Source organism: Martes martes (genome assembly GCF_963455335.1).
Source record: "Martes martes genome assembly, chromosome: 6".
NCBI classification, from domain to species: Eukaryota; Metazoa; Chordata; class Mammalia; order Carnivora; family Mustelidae; genus Martes; species Martes martes.
In genome coordinates, this window is record NC_137893.1 from 95,041,296 (window position 1) to 95,049,934 (window position 8,639).

Below are 8,639 nucleotides of genomic sequence, written 5' to 3' on the forward strand. Positions count from 1 at the left end.
ATTTACCTAATATACTTATGGCCAATAAACTCAAAATGGTGTATTGTGAGACATGATGTAAATTCTCATTTCTAGTTCAATAAAGAATTGGTGCTAAATATTAGAAAGTGCTTCTAAGAGAATAGTTTTGAACTATTCTATTTTGAACTAACTAGATTCTTCTTCGATGAGATCCTAGAGATACTTCTGTAGCTCCTAATTGTCTCATCTTACCCAATTCATGTTTTGCTTTAAGGTACCTGACCTTGAGATTTTTTATTTTCCCTCATGAATTTATTCAAAGAATAAGTGGAGAGGTGTTCATCAATTGGCTTATATATTTTTTTGCCCGCCTCTCTAATGAACTGAGTGCTGGCTACCTGTTTTTTTTTTTTTTTTTTTAAAGATTTTATTTATTTATTTGTCAGAGAGAGAGAGAGAGAGAGAGAGAGAGTGAGCATAGGCAGACAGAGTGGCAGAGGGAAAAGCAGGCTCCCCGCGGAGCAAGGAGCCCGATGTGGGACTCGATCCCAGGACGCTGGGATCATGACCTGAGCCGAAGGCAGCTGCTTAACCAACTGAGCCACCCAGTCGTCCCTGGCTACCTGTTTTGTTGGTGAAGATTGGGAGTGAAAACGTCATAGTGCAGCTCACAGCTTATGTGGTCTGGACTCTGTTCCCCTACACTCCCTCCCCAACAGCATTTTCTCTGTAAGAGGAGTGTGTTCCATGTCATTAATGTGGGCTAGTAAAATCCATTTTGGACTGAAAAGTCACTTTATGTTTGGAATCAAGGATAAAATAAAATGTCCTTAATGTATCACAGGCTAAACATCTACCACACATTGAAGCAGCAGCTTATAAAGTGATATTTTTTAATCACTCCATGTTCTATTTTGCTTCATTTTAGAAATTTTGGAGAAGAATGACTGGTAATTTAACTTAGCTCAATATAGATGTAATCCCTGGCTCCTTCTATAAGATTAAAAGGCTTTTCTAAAATGGAATTGAGTTGGGGTGCTTGGGTGGCTCAGTCTCTTAAGCATTTGCTTTTGGCTCAGGTCATGATCCCAGAGTCTTGGGATCAAACACCGGACTGGATTCCCTGCTCAGCAGAGAGCCTGATTCTCCCCCTCTTCTACTCTTCTGCCTCTTCTACTCTTCCGCCTCTTCTCGTGCACTCTTACTATCTCTCAAATGAGTAAATAAAATCTTTTTTTAAAAATGGGAGAAAGCTAATCCCATAATGCAAGTTCAGAAGACAGTTATTGCAGGGTGATCAGTTTTTTATTCCTCTGACAAAAAAAAAAAAAAAAAATTGACTCTTCTTCTTCCTCTTCCCCTTTCCATTTCTTCCTCTAATGAAAAATTCGGTTCTACCGCTAAAGGTAGGACTGAAAACAGGTAGTCCTTCCCACATGGTGGTGAGGGTGACTCGGTGGCTTGGACCAGCACACGTTGTTGGAGCCTGAACAATGTAAGTAGACTGCTCATGGTGGAGAATCAGAGCCAGGAAGAGCGAAGAGAGTGACCACATGGAAAAGGGTTGTCATAAGGGAAGGAGGGGGAAGCTAGCATCTATGGTGATAAAGTGTGGTGGTGAGGAGATCACTTGTCTCAAGGATGAGGCAGTGGTAGTGATGAAAGATGGGTTATCTACTGGAACTTGATGAATTAAGTGCCCATATCAAGGGTAAGAAGAGATAGGTTTATCACTGGGGCTCCCCAAAGAGAAGATACGAAAATTAGAATGAATTCTGGAGTGTTGGACTGGAATTAGAGACGTTTCTGTGAATTTACAGTTTTGAATAGAGTCAGTGCTGCCAGAATATGACATCACATTCCTAAAAACTATCAAGTCATACAAAATCAGACAATAAACAGGACAGGACTTATGAAAGAAATGAGGTTGGAGCAAATACTTCATCAGTGACACATTAAAAACAAAGTTTGGAACGTAGTTAAAATGATAGCACAGTTAACGTGTTAAATGGGTAAGAAATACATAAATACTATGGTACTTTACATTGAAAAGGACCAGAAATTTGGTTGTAGAAGCAGGTGTCAGAAGGATTGCAGCTTTGGAGTCATTGTGAAGCGGTGGAAAGGAGAGTTACTTGAAATCAGGAAGTAAGCTGTAACACCAGATGAGATGGTTATGGAGAATGGCACATAAAGTGAGTTGAAGTAGATGGTAGATGTTGGATGTGTGTGTGTGTGTGTGTGTGTTCCATAAGACAAGGATTGGCACAACTGGGTGTAGTTTTTTGTGTTCATCTATTTCCCTCAGAGGAAATCATGCCTAAGCAAACATGAAATTGCACTATGCTCAAATTCTGTCTTCGTATTTCAATTGTATTGGAAAAAATCATATTATCAAACAAATGGTAAAGTAGAACTCATTGTATATAGATATACATAGATAGGTATTGAAATATTTATAAATGCAAATGTACACATTCATTACACACACTTCTAACTTATATGCTATTCTCTATCTCCAACCACTGAGAGAGCCTTGGAAAGGCAACATCCCAACAACAGTGAGCACACTTAGATCTCAGAATCTAAATACAGATCTTCCTCGACTTACACTGGGATTGCATCCCAATAAGCCCATTGTAAATTGAAAATTTCGTAAATAAAAAAATGCACATAATATACCCAATCTACTTAGCCTAGCCTACCTTACGTGTGCTCAAAACACATTAGTCTACAGTAGGGGACAACCATCTAACACAAAACCTATTCATTATAAAGGGTTGAATATCTCATGTAATTTGTTGAATTCTGTATTGAAAGTGAAAAACAGAATGTCTGCGTGGGGACAGAGTGGTTGTAGGTGTCCTGGCTGTTCCCCCTAGTGATTGCATACCAGACCAGGAGCTGTGCTGCCACTACCCAGCATCAGGAGAGTTGATCGTACTGCCCATTACTAGCCTCTGAAAGATCATAGTTCTAAATTCAAAGTATGGTTTCTACAGAATGTGCAGGACTTTTATGCCATTGTAAAACTGAAGAATTGTAAGTCAAGCTATAATACATCGGGGACTGTCTGTACCTCTAAAAGGAGCCAGGACTTGAAGAAAAGAGTGATTCCAAAGCCGGAACAAGGCAAGTACAAGATAGCATATGTCAGAAAAGACATAGGAACCAGTCTGAATAGTGTCCCACTGGCCAAATCTGGGACAATTTTATCGTCACAATAAATAATGACTATAATGTAAAGAGTTGAATAAAATTAGAATTCATGAGTTTCTCCTGATGTAAATTAGTAAATATAAAATTAGAGGACGGAGGAAGAGTGAAACATTTATATAGGGACATGGGACATTTCACATTGCTTTCCCATAAAACAATATTAATTACAAAAGTAAGAACAAGGAACTTCATTTTTTTAGAGATTTTGTTTATTTACTTGTCAGAAAGAGAGAGGGAGCACAAGCACACAAACAGGGGGAGCAGCTGGAAGAGGGAGGAGCAGGCTCCCTGCTGAGCAAGGAGCCCAATGTGGGAATGGATCCCAGGATCCTGGATCCTGGAATCATGACCTGAGTCAAAGGCAGATGCTTAACTAACTGAGCCACCTAGGTGTCCCAGAACAAGGAACTTTAAAGTGGAGAAACAGACACCACCTTTGTCAATGATCAAAATGATCATTAGTAATGGAGTAAGTTCAAAAATAAATTCTACCTGGTAGGATCCAAGGAGAAGCATGTAGGTTCACTTTTGTGATATTGCTTTGAGTTTTAGAACTTGAATCTAAGCATTAGGAAACATTGGGCAGACCCAAATGGGGGATGTTCTACAAAAAAAACTTGGCCTGTAATTTTCAAAAATGTCAAGGTCATAAAAGTCAATGAGGCTGAGGCACTGTTGCAGATGAAGGGCTGGAGAGAATAACAAGTAAATTCAAAATGTGATTCTGAACTGGATTTTTTGCAGCAGAGCACATCATTAGGACATTTGGTGAAATTTGAATGAGGGTCTCAGGATTTGATAGTTGCTATGGACTGCCTTGTGTGCCCCCCCCCCACCCAACAAACCAAATTTAAATGTTGGACGCTCTAACCCCCGATGTGATTGCATTTGGAGATAGAGCTTTGAGCAGGTGATTCAAGTTACATGAGGTCATAAGGGCAGGGTCCTAATCTGAAAGGACTGGTGGCTTTAAAGAACAGAAAGATACCTCCTTCTCCTTCTCCCTCTCCCTGTACTTCTTTCCTCTCTCCCTCTACCCACACCCAGGAAAGACCCAGTGAGGACACAGAGAGAAGGCAGCCGTCTACAAGCCAGGAAGAGCGTGCTCTCCAGGAACCAAACAGAATGACATTTTGATCGTGGACTTTCCTGCCTCTGGAACTGTGAAAAAAATGAACTTCTGCTGTTTTAGTTGCCCAGTGTGTTTTGGTATAGCATGGTAGAGCAGCTTAAGCTGACCCCTGGTTTTGATGGTTATGTTTTGATTGAAAGAGTATTTATTTATTGGAACTATATACTGAAATATTCAGGGATAATGAAGCCAGAAAATTACATGGTTCCAGCAAAGATGGTTCTGTGGACTGTACTGCTTTTTCTGAAAGCTTGAGATTGTTTCAAAATAAAATTATTTCAAAAACTTACAGAGAGCCTCATTATTTCAAAGAGGTGTTGAGCAAAATATCCAGTATTTTGTGAGGACTTCTGGCCCTACTTTAATAGGATAATAGAATAAATATTCAGGAAGCTGACAGTTGGATTTATGTTGATGAAAACATGGACAAAATTTTCAGCCAAACTTTTTAGAATATATCTTGCCTTTTTTTTTTTTTTAATGTATTGACCTGCATATCCAATTTGGAATAGATCAGAACTTTAATTACTGACAGAAATAGCACAGGACCTGAGACTTTTCCCTCCAGAATTAACTGTGTGAGTGCTGGGTATTGTGCCAGCTGTTCCCATACATTAAGCAAGATGCAGCTCTTTGCCGAGTTCATTGCTTTGGAGCAGGAATGTGAAAAATTGACCATGGGAACAAATCAGGCACTTGTTTGGGTTTTATTTGTTCTTACAGAGCAATATTGTTCTGTTCATCATGTGTAGAAAAGGGAACTTTGCAAGAATGGATCGTTTTCAAGGTAAGTACCTGATATTCCTTGGAACCAGAAAAGTTACTTCCACTTCATTCATCATTTTATCTAATTCATCTATGGAAATCTGGAAATGGAAAAAATTTGAAGGATTATAAATTCTGATATTTTTAATTGATAGTTTTTTGTTTTGTTTTGTTTTTAAAGAAAGCTCCATGCCCAGTGTGGAGCCCAATAACCCTGAGATCAAGACCTGAACTGAGGTCAGGAGGCAGATGCTTAACCTACTGAACAACCCAGGTGCCCCTGGTAGAAATGGGTTCTTAGGAGAAATATATACAAATTCTAAATGCTGGGCGTTAAAATATTCCCACAGGAATCATGATTCGGGCAGCAGTGGCAGAAGGCTCACATCTAAGACCCTTTTCCCTAGGTCTGATGGAATCAAGCTGCTGGTTATGTGGTGCCAAGATCTCTCTCTCACTCTTTTCACTAATACTTGAAATTCCACCAAGAGACACCCATTTCTCTGTGCTTTTATAACTTAATCTTTAGAAGAAGCATTTGGAGTTGGTTGTAAAAAATCAGTATTTGAAGTTACAAGATCTAAGATTGAACCCCAGCTCCTTTAGTCAGAATCTCAGCTTCTTCAGTGATAGTATCTAACTCAGAGGGCCACTGCAAGGGTGAATTTGGACAATTTATGGAAAGCTCCTAGTTGATATAAATACTTCAAAAAATTAAAGGATATTAAGATGATTTAACTGTCTTCTAATTTTTCTTAAGGGTCAAAATGTTATCCTTCATCCTCAAAAATAACTTCACAAAGTAGGTATTATCTCTTTTTGTAGGTGAATAAAGACATTCAGAGAGATAAAGTACTTTTTCTAAAAACACTTAAATAGTAAAAGACTAAGCAGGAATTAAATTCAAGACCTGGCATATTAATGGGCGACCGCCCAAAAAGAAGGACTTTAAAAGTGGACCTGGCATATCTATACTTATTGTCAGATGAGATCTAGGAAGTGTCTATGTCTGATTGAAAAGGACAAGATGTGCTTGTTGGAGCTGCTGTCATTTAGGTTGGATAGAATTGGGGTAGATATTTTTTGGAGAGATTTTTGATGAATACCAATTGAAATAAGGCCAGGATAAAAGCTAAGGTCTTTAGTTAGAAAAGACTGGATTTTGTGCCCCCCAAATGGATAGACCATAGGTGTAGGGGTAGACAGGACAGAAGTGGGTGATTTAGGAAATAAAGATTAGAGAGATCTGACGTTCATGAATTTTGTTAACTCCTCTCACTTGCTACTCTCCTTAGCTGACCTATCTAACCAATCCACATCCACATAAATATACACGCACAGCAGCAACGTCTGTCTTCAAAAAGAAGAAGGGAAAGTGGATGGAGGAGTCATCTAATCTTTCATTTCATGAGCAAGTGGTTTCTAGCTGAAAGAATGTTAGCTTTATCCTCAATAGGGTTGCTTTGTTTTTATTACTATTTAAAGATTTATTGATTTATTTGAGAGAGAGCGAGCTGGGGGAGGGGCAGAGGGAGAGAAACTCAAGTAGACTTCATGCTGAGTGTGGAGCCCAACATGGGGCTCCATCGCATGACCCTGAGATCATGACCTGAGCTAAAACCAAGAGCCAGATGCTTAACCAACTGAGCCACCCAGGCATCCCTATAGTTGAGTTTTAAATCACTCTTTGCCTAACTCTCTCTCTCTCTCTCTCTCTCTCTCTATATATATATATATATATATATATATTTTTTTTTTTTTTTCCCGGCACATTTTCCTTTAATTTTACTTAGGTTCTCCTCTCTTCTTATCTTTGACACTCTGTGTATGCTACCATTCTAGGCACCCCCTCCCCTTTTTTTAAAGTAAGTTTCACATCTAATGTGGATCTTGAACTCATGACCTTGAGGTCAAGAGTCACATGTTATACTCACTGAGCCAGACTGGCACCATTCATCCTATATTTCTAATCAAACTACAAGACCTGTCCTGAGCTGAGCAGTAACTGGGCCTGCTGTTTAACTGGAGGATGGAAGACCTTGGATTCAAAGGAAAGAACAGCTGATAGAGAAGTTCCCTCCTCTGGGTTTGATCAGACTTTGGAGGCAGGTGGCAGAGACCCAACGAGGAGAGATTTGAGAACTACTGGTTTGCAGAGGTTTGTGAAGTCCCAGGGAATGGTAATTTATCTTCTCAGCTGAGCATTCCTGAGGTGATGTGGGTCTCCCTTGTCCCCCATGAGCTGCAGGATTGTTAGCAGACGCATTGAGTGTCCCTTCTGGTCCTGGCTCTAGAAGAACACCAAGCCTGGCCTGCTGAAAAGACTGAGGAACAGAGAGGCTTTGTTTAAGCTCTCATTAGGGGAATTATATTTTCACACTCTGGCAAATCTCTGACATACTTTGCCAGATTGCTGTGCCTGCCTTCATTATCCAGATTACTGCCACCCAAGGCACCTCAGCAACTGGAATATAACCTCCAGGGAAGAGACATACTAAGTCAACAACCAACCGAAAGGGGGCCAGAACCCAGAATGAAGAGACTCAAGAACACCCCAAATAAGTGGCTTCTAACAACATAAAGCTATTGCAGAAGCTCTCCCCTACATCAGCAGAGCTCTCCTACCTTCCACAATAGGCAATGAAGACTGTGGAAGCAAGGGCTGGGAAGTCTGAAAATATCTCCGCTTTCACCACACTGTCTGAAATTGCAGTTAGAAATTATAGGCCAGTGTTTCAGATGTAGATAGGAACAAAGAAAAACAAAAACTTCCTGAAACTGATCATCCAAGTAGAGCTTAAAAATCAGCCAAGTAATATGAATAGTATTATTTGATATCAGAATTTTTTTTTTTTTGGAACAGCTAAGGTATAAAATTGTTATTTAACTATTGACAGAGATAGGTTAGACTTTGAACTTGATCTTGAAGAAAAATGCATCCCATTTCCCAATAAAATTGTAAGAAGAATTAGGAGATTCAAGCATAGCACATGCACACACACAAAATTTAGCTGCGTCTATAAAGATGGACAATGATTTGCAAACAAATCAATAGATGAAGACAAGGAGCACAGAATCTCTGTTAAAAACCAACGAAATAGGGGCGCCTGGGTGGCTCAGTGGGTTAAAGCCTCCCTTCGGCTCAGGTCATGATTCCAGGGTCCTAGGATCGAGCCCTGTATCGGGCTCTCTGCTTGGTGGGGAGCCTCCTTCCTCCTCTCTTTCTGCCTGCCTCTCTGCCTATCTTTGAAAAAAGAAAAAGAAAAACAAAAACAAAAACGAAATAAAGATGGGCAAGGCCATAGATTTCAATAACAGATTCAGTAGAATTTCCATGTAAATAACAGGAGTGCTAGACAAGGAAAAATTAAGAGATGAGATGAGGAAGCCACTAAGAAGTAGAAGGAAGTTTATCTCAGCAGAAGACTCAAATATTCAAAATTAAAATGCTTCACTAAATTCTAGGTAAGATAGATTAAAAAAAAAAAAGGATGTATTCTATTATGGAAAAAATACCATAAACTCAGAATTTTAAAATAAGACTACCATTTATAAGAACTGC